Genomic DNA, 8,824 nt, shown 5'->3' with positions numbered 1-8,824 from the left:
TCCAGCATGCTTTTTGTGAGAAAATGAAGAGATCAAGAAAAACAGAGCTCCATTAAGCCAGAATCCTGTCCACCATTGCCTAGCCACACTGCAGGCCTCATCTGCATGAGACTCTTTTAGAAACAACACAAATCCTACAGCCAGCAGCAGAGACTATTTAGCTCTAGACACCAACCTATATGTAACAAGGGAAGGGCTGTTCTTCTTCCCTGCTCCACAGCTGCCCATTCCCTTCCAGCACAGACCAAAACCCTTCCGTTTGTGCCTAGTGACCGTTTTGCTCAGCTGCTTGTCTTCTCCACTATCCACATCACCAACAGATCCAGCTCTGACTCAGTGAGAGCTGCACCTGCTAAAACTTGAGGTGAGTGACTCACAAACCAAATGTCTCTCCTCCCCATGCAGAAGGCAAGTCCACGGCCCACTATAATCCTATCTTACCGGCTTCCCTGGAATTTGCAGGCTATGCCTGTATCAGTAAACACAATTAGCCAGGAGCTACCGAGAATCAGTGGCAGGGCAAAGTTTGACTTGCCCATGTCCAAGCACCCTCCCACATCACAAAACAAAGGGTTTGTGTTCAGATTTCTTCCTGGGAACAGTCTCCATCGTGTATTACATCCCATAGCATTATGTAGGACAGTATGTAGGACAGCACCAGCTGGCACGTGTAGCAGGCAGGGTGTAACGATTAAACAATATTAATTGTCATTAGCAAGTACTTGAGCCAATGCCACAGCTCTATTTTATGAGCAGCAGGGACAGAACCACACTGTGGTTCCCTGAAGAGTGGTGAATTTCACCCACCCTGCAGATAATAAGATGTAGAATCCCTCTTGGCCAAACCTTGCTCTTGCAAAATGATATTTTGAGTCATAGCTCTTCACTGTGCTTAAGAGACTGACATTAGAAGCAAATCACCTAACAAGGGGGAGGCACTAAGGGATGTAAAACTCTGGAAAGTGATGTTTGACTCACGTCCTTAAGAACATACTCAGCACTCAGCTGCTGACAGATGGTAGGAACCAAAGATCTGCAAATTTGCAGGTATATTGAAAATAGTTGGGGAAGAAATCCTTTCTCTTTCATTCCAAAGTGAAAAAGTATATCCTATATCCATCTGTTTCATGTTTGGTCTACTAAGCTTGTGGGTGTCAAAAATGTTAGATGGGGTAAAGGCAACATGCCTTAAAGTGGCATCTGCAAAACAAATTATGAGAAAGGGCYCGGACTATCTCCTTTTTTAACAGTGTGAGCAAGCTCAGAGATACATTGGCAGGCTTATTTCTGATCTCACATACCGTACTGTTAACTATCATTATCTGCCTTACCATCAGCGAGCAGTAGTAAGTCTGGCCATCCACATTAATTAACCTATAGAAGGTGTGCAAATTCAGTAGGAATTACTGCTAATGTTGTAAGGTTTGTACTAACAAGATATTTTTGGCAAATTGGCTGTTAGTTCAAAAACTATCACACAGAGAGAAAATTACAATTGCATCCTTAAATGTTACGGTATCTTATCTTCTTTGCCCTAATTCTCATGGCTCTTTGCCCTTTGCATCTGGACTTCTGGCATAACACAAGTATGAAAGAAATGTGCGTTTCAGTCCAGTGATTCAAAGGAAGAGCTGCATCAATCTGAAGGCACAGGAATCATGTCTGAGGGATGTAACTTGTATTTAACCAGGAAATTCCCACTAAAATAAAGTGTCTTGTTTGCAAGGGCATTCTGTGTCGAAAGTAGAGGAAGTAGTGATCCTCATTCACGTCATTACAGAAGGCAGGCAACACATTGTAATGAGAACAGGGGCTAATGGGTTATCATTCCCTTATATTTAACCTAAAAATACAACTTTGCTGCTTTATTTTTAACATAATAGGAACAAGTTTATTCTGCTGACAATGAACATAAATAGGGGAAATGGCCCAGATATAAAGAAACCTTCTCTGACACTTCAGCCCAATTTGAATGACCCTTTTGAAAGCTGCAATATTTGCACTTGTTTTTCTTTGCTGTCTAATGATGAAAACCTAATTCCAGTCAGAAGCACAAGTAATGAGGGACCAAGTGACAGATGGCTATTGCACAACTTCAGTTCTGAGTAAAAGCAAATATTGTAGAAATAGTTACAGACTGAGCTTTTTAGTGGGTTATAGCTGCTTCCAGAAAGCACCTGGAGTTGTAGTTGCTTATCCAAACTACATGCACACTCCAACTAGTATGAGGCAATGCAATGAATTCCTATTCATTTATTTTGTACATTCTGTATGATCTTATTCTGAAAGATGTTTATCTAAAAATGGCACAAATGCATCAGAGAAGAAGCACAAAGGGCACAGGAGTAAATTCTTGACCCRTTTGGTCTGCTGCGCAGAGCATATAGGGAGACTAAAAGTGATACAGTGAGATCTGTAGGACACCAGAAGAATGGAAGAGGACTGAAAATGAGGAACAGGTAATTATCAGAACTGGAAAGGGTTAGAACGAAGCAAGTCATAGGACTCCTAAAGACAATATCTACTTGTCCTTTSTCAAGATGCTCAATACTTAAGAACATTCTGAATATCTGTGGGTGAAAAACCCCGGAAAAATTATTCCCGGAGCACAGACAGTCTCTAGAAAGATATATATCTCTTTGGACTAGAGCTACATTTGGAACTATCTTCAGAAGTAAATCTCATTTGTATTTAGAGTCTTTTTGGAACCTAAAGCTTAAATTTCTGTGGAGTGCCCACCTACTGTATGTGTCAGTTATGGCCTATAACCAACTATGGTGAAAAGACTATAAATACGTCCATAGGGAGACAAGTAAACATTTCAAGATAAAAGTTACCTCTACGATGGACTCATAAGAGACTCAAGCAGCTGCAAAGAGAAAAAGAGTATGAGGAAGTAAGCTTCCAGAAGTAAAATACGAAACAATATAAGAAAGCCTGGAATCAGCAAATCAAGTCTATGAAGGAATCCTGAAAATGAAGTCAAAAATGAGAGGAGAGCAGCAAAGCTGCTGTTAGAGCAAATCGTGTCAATGCCAGACATGGCAGAAATACCAGATTATGAATTTCACCTGTGAATCTGTGAATCTGGACATCTCTCTGTGYCTTACATTAGATTCATGTCATACTTGGGAATATATTGGAAGTGGGAAAGATGGTGAAGAACCAGTAGGTTGCCTTGGGAAAAAAAAAAAGAAAAATCTATGGTTGTGGCTTCCAGGAAAGTTCAAATTCAGCTAGGGAAAGATTTCAGTAAATGAAGTCAAGGCTACAGAAAGTACAAAAGATATTGCAGGAAGAGATATGCCATAGGCAGGATATCAAAGCCTTGGTGAAAAGTTAAAATGATTAGTGAAGAGTGAAAAAAGCAGCAGCTTGAGAAAACAGCTGACAAAGAAAAGAGACACAGCAGAATCTGGAGAACTGCATTTCTGCCCATGAAAGCAAGTAAGAAATTAAGTTTACATCAAGATGTGACATAATAGAGAAGTTTACTTGGAAAAAGTAATACTAACAACAGAAGTGTCCATCTTAAAAAAAGCAGATGGGAAAAGCTGAAAGAATTTCATTTCTGTTCATGATTGAGGACAAGAAAACAATGCTGGCCTGGGTACTTAACAGAAGACATGGTACCTTTCTCTACAGCAGCAGAGAAAGTAGGAAGGGTCACAGAGTGAACGTCACTGAAAAATGATACATAAAGGTCAAGAATAGGAGAGAGCTAAAAACAAGTTAGGGAGAATATTTCCCTGGAGATTTTGGAGCAGGAAGTAGCTTTGGAGAGTTCCTCTTAAGAAAAGAATACTTTGCTTCCTGGAGATAAAAAAAAAAAAAAAAAAAAAAAAAAAAAAAAAAAAAAAGATTGCGCTTAGGAGCAAAGAGCTCTACTTCAGTTTGACCTGAGAACAAAGACCTGCCTWGAGTACCAGAGAGCTCACAGATTTGTCATAAGATTGTAAGCAAGCAGGTGGAGTGGTGTCACGGGACGTGGCACTGTGCAAGATCGCACATGAGCGGTGGTGCGTACAGCTCCAGAAAGAGCAGAAGACATCACGCAGAGCATCTAGAAATCAGAGCATTCAGAAAACAAAATAGATTCTAGACAGGCTGGGGGAAAGAAGGTACAGCAAACTTTATAGAAGAGTCCCTTATCTAGTAACAGCGTGATTTGTCATTTATGTAAGACTTGAAGGCTGCAAATCAATACCTGGCTGGGTATGTTAAAGGATTATTTTATTTGTGGTAGTTAACCTGAGAAAAAGAATTTGTGATGGCCTTTAAGCCCAGGGTCCCTAGYGAGCTCAAGTTATGCAAGACATGCCTGGAATGGAATGAAAGATTTTGAAGTCGGAATCATCTTTGTAGTGTCAGTTACCAACAAAGTGAAGTTTTAAGGCCACAGTACCTGAAGACAGAACTCCTGTTTTCCTTTGGCTAACCAGGCCAAAGCACTAGCTTTAGTGGCACAAGCCACTAAGAAGACACTAAGGAGGCAGCAGGAACCAACTTTAGGCTTCACTGACCTAAGAGAAGAGGCTCTTCTGCCCTTCTCAATGTTAAGAGATAAGCAACAAGCAACCCAACTATTTCCATGGGAATACACTGTCAACCACCACTACAGAAAAGTAGCCAAATGTATCTTTTTCTCTCCCAATCCAACATTTTTGTGGAGTAAGAGAGTTTCTCAAATGTGTGATCAGTGAGGATCTATTTGCTCACGTAATATTTTTGCATTTTTTTATATATGGCAGAGAAAAAGATGGACATTATATAGAAAGCCTTTGGCCATTTGAACTATGAACTTTTATTTCACTATGTGATTTTTTTTAATTCTATTTTTAACTGCATGGTTTGCCTGGTGTACAATTTATCAGTGCAATTTAAAGCTGGAATATTGTGGTGGATTCCTTTGATCCAGATGAGAGTTCTGTTTGYAGTATATAGCCGCACTTGCAGGAAAGCACAGAGGAGTGAATCACTGCTCTTCTTGTTGAGGTCAGACATTTTGTCTGGAAATGAACTTAATCCAGACTTGAAAGGCTTTTCTGCAGTGATTTCTGTGCAACAACATAAACAAGGTATGAGCAGTTATCACCTCCTTTGAAGAAACTCATACCTTTCCCAGTAGAAAATTAGAAAAAAAAAAAGAAAGAAAGAAAAAAAAGACATTTTTGTTTACAATTGAGCTTATCTAGGCTTCCTGGGAGATCTGGGAGATTCTGATCCAACCACCTACTACAGCTGGAATTTAAAACTGGAATTTGGGCACCTTCATTCTATTGAATTAGTATGGAAAATAGTGTACTGAATTTTTTTCAGAAARAAAATCAAAAATGCTGGTCATTCAAACCTCCAACTACATTCCCCAAACTACTACTTCTTATGAGGCAGCAAGTAAGTGTATTTTAGCACACGTTGAGTTAATTACATGCTTCTACTTTAATTTTAGAACTTTAATTTACATTGGGATTTCCTTTCCTGATGCTGAGTAGGAAGGATGAGGAAAATGTGTTTTACTGAATGCCATATTATTTTTAATCTTGGAGGAAAAAAATAACATTTGTGTGAGGCATTCAGTTTAAGTGACAACAAGAGGTACTCAGCCTCACTTAAAGTTTTAACTTTATTCTATGTAAAAAAATCCTTGAAATCRCATAAATAAGAACTATAAGAGACAACAGAGTGTTTTCTCTGTTAGTACAAACTTGATTTTGTCTTTCATTATGCATTTTGTATCTTTAAGATAAAACATGGAATAGTTTGCAATGTAAACTCTTACATGAAAAGAGGTATCTGCTCTCAACTTCCGTGTTTTATTTGTGATTTCTACTTTCAAAGTTTTATTGTGATAACTGTTGTACACATTGCTTCCGAATTAAGTGTAACTTAATACACTGCAACTGAAAGGCAAGCACTATATCTTACAGAACTTGCCTAGCTCTGTAAAAGAAAGGACAAAACATAGCTATGAATCACACTGAAAAGAATAGCCACTTTCAAAGCCATTTTGGCACAGGTTTAGACTAAGGAAAACCAAGCTGAGACACTCATGTATCATCTTTTGTATCATCTGTCTAATATATTACTATATCTAAATGCAAAACTGCAATATCCTAATTTCTGAATTTCTCAGAGTATATTTTGTTTATTTAAAAAAAAAAAAAAGAAATTTACTGTGGTAACTTTTAAAATGCAGAAAATAATGTTCAGATTTTAATTCACCTCATGCACCTAATGAGTAGCTCTCACTGAGGTTGCTGTTCTCTCTGTTCATCCTGAACTTGTCCTAGTTAGCAGGAAAATTTTCACTGGCTTCAATAAAAGGAAAAGCAGACCTGATGGGGCAGTTTTTCAAAGCTACTTAGATATTGAAAGATGTAAAGAGATAATTAACAATATTCACTAAAATACCTGCAAGCTCATGACAAAATTCCCATTGATTCACTGAGTATAAATTAAACTAAAATATACAGTCCTGAGATGTGCCTTGGGATGGTTTTAATAAAATGATCTTCTGATATTGTAATCTTGACTCATGATTTATTTTACGTGTAATGGAACAGTTTTGAAAATCTTTCTCATGCTGAAAATCATTATGGTGGTGATTATGAATTACCAAGTCTATCCACTTTGTGCATGATATGCCTAAAGATGTTGTCAGAGCAGTACCAGTCACAGATGACAAAGTTACACCTGACCTAAATTTGAAAGATCCATTGCCCATGGTTTGCATAATTTTTACCAGCCAGAGGGATGGAATCCGGTGGCAGTAAAGAAGATAAAAAATATTTCAAAGATAAAAAAAATAAAAAAATATATTAAAAGAAAAAAAAATCCAGATACACTAACAGCAGCTTGCATAATCTTATGTAATAAATTACATACAATTCAGTAAGGACTTTATTTCACTACTTAATTGGCAAAGACCACTTATGGGCACCAGTCTATTATAGTTACAGATGTTTTTTTCATGTTGCWATATAGATTATTTCATGTTAGCTGCTTCTTCATTTAAGCAGTTAATTTGCCAAGATAGTTACTATGGTGTATTTAATATTATATTTAATATTCTTTTAACATTCACACACATTTCTGGGGAAATATATTTTCTTTTACTTCTCCACAGTTAAGGAGATATTCTAATCCCTGGGAAAAAAAAGAGAGAGAGAGAGAGAGAGAGAAACAGAGACCAGCAAATTTGCCATTATTGATGGCTCATCATAACCAGTAATTATGTTGAAGAGCTGCTGCAGATGAAGTATTTGTAGCCAGAGACTGTTTAGATGCTTCGTCCTACAGACCTACTTAGTGCAGTATTGCAGAGTAATTCTGCTTACGGTGCATTGTCTGGATTTCTGTATATCCTAATGCTATTTCTACGATTTCCACTTCAGATGCTTAAGTGGTAGCAAACATTCCTACCAAACTGTAGAAAATACAGTACGGTTGTGCTAGCAAAAAAATGTTAGCAAAAACACAGCAATGCAGTTGCAGTCATTTCCAGATGGTTAGTATCAGCCTAGGAGTTTTTCCGACTTAGCAGGTAACTCTTCAAGTAATAAGCACTTCAAGAGAAAAATTAACGCAATTTCTAATAAAAAACAATGCTGCATTTAGCAAAATGCTGCTTTGTGACAGATCACAGAATTGGAAATGCAGAAAATGCCAAACTGGAAACTGAAAAGACTTTAAATCTCCAAGYCTGAGAATGCCACAGGGTTAATCCAGTTTTCTCAAGGACACTTATGGCTTGAGAGCAGAATCAGCTGGTACTGCCAGGCTCACCCTGCTGCAAAACCTAATCTGGAAAAGTCTGAACCTCTTAAAACCTCTCCCCTAGTTTACACTGTACTCATGCAGCTTAGAAGTGACTTTGGTGCCTTGATTTTGCAAATACTCCCAAATAAAATGAGGAAAAAAGAATGAATGCACCAGGTAAATTGGGAATTGGATCAGGAGTGGTTCAGAAGAGTGATAGATGTGGGAGACACTGAAACAGGTGATGTGAAAAGGTAGCAAAAAAAGAGGAAGGGAAAAGGGCTGGCTACTCTGGTGGCTGGAGARGGGGACAGCAGGAGATAACTGGAAGTGGGAAAGGAAAAAAAGAAAAAAAAAAGAAATAGCTCAGACTGGCTTTAGGGTGAGCTTTGAGAGCACAGTATTTTGGTGGTGATGGTTTCTCCTCAGTGTGTCAATASGTCTCTTGGATAAATATGCGTTCATACATTCATTTTCTGTCTATGATTTAGCTTTCAGCCTGATTTTCAAAAGATCACACGGACGTACAGAGAGCCGGGAAAGAGCCTTAAACTGATTTTTATTTATTTAAGTTAGACGAGCAGTTATCTCCCACCTTTAGAGACTGTTTAGACTCCCCACAAGAAYCTCCAAAAATCTGGGAGCTCCTTACGGTTCCTAAAGGGCCCAGCGACAAGACCTGTCTCGCTGAGCTCAGGAGCATTTCTAAGCCTGCCTAAAGCGGCAACGAGATGGCCAAGCTGGATGACTGCGACTTAAGCCACGGCAAAACCAAGGCATAACACAAACGGGCATTTTGCTTTGAAATATATCCTTATATATATATGTATATTTCAAAGCAAAATATATATATTTTATATTTATGTTTATATATATATATATAGAAATCGCAGGGGAGGAAGTTGCACGTCGCGGCAGCAAGAGGAACGACGCCCGGGGCAGTTTAACGGCGACGCCCGCGACGGTTTAACGGCCGCACGTCGGGGTTTAACGGCCGCACGCCGGGGCGCGCGCCCCTCCCCCGGCCGCGCGGGGCGGGCGGGAGGCGGCGGGGCGGGCGCGGAGG

The sequence above is a fragment of the Nothoprocta perdicaria genome, unplaced genomic scaffold (assembly GCF_003342845.1).
Source record: "Nothoprocta perdicaria isolate Ctin4 unplaced genomic scaffold, notPer1 scaffold_37, whole genome shotgun sequence".
Taxonomy (NCBI): domain Eukaryota; kingdom Metazoa; phylum Chordata; class Aves; order Tinamiformes; family Tinamidae; genus Nothoprocta; species Nothoprocta perdicaria.
Note: the sequence above shows the minus strand (reverse complement) of the source record.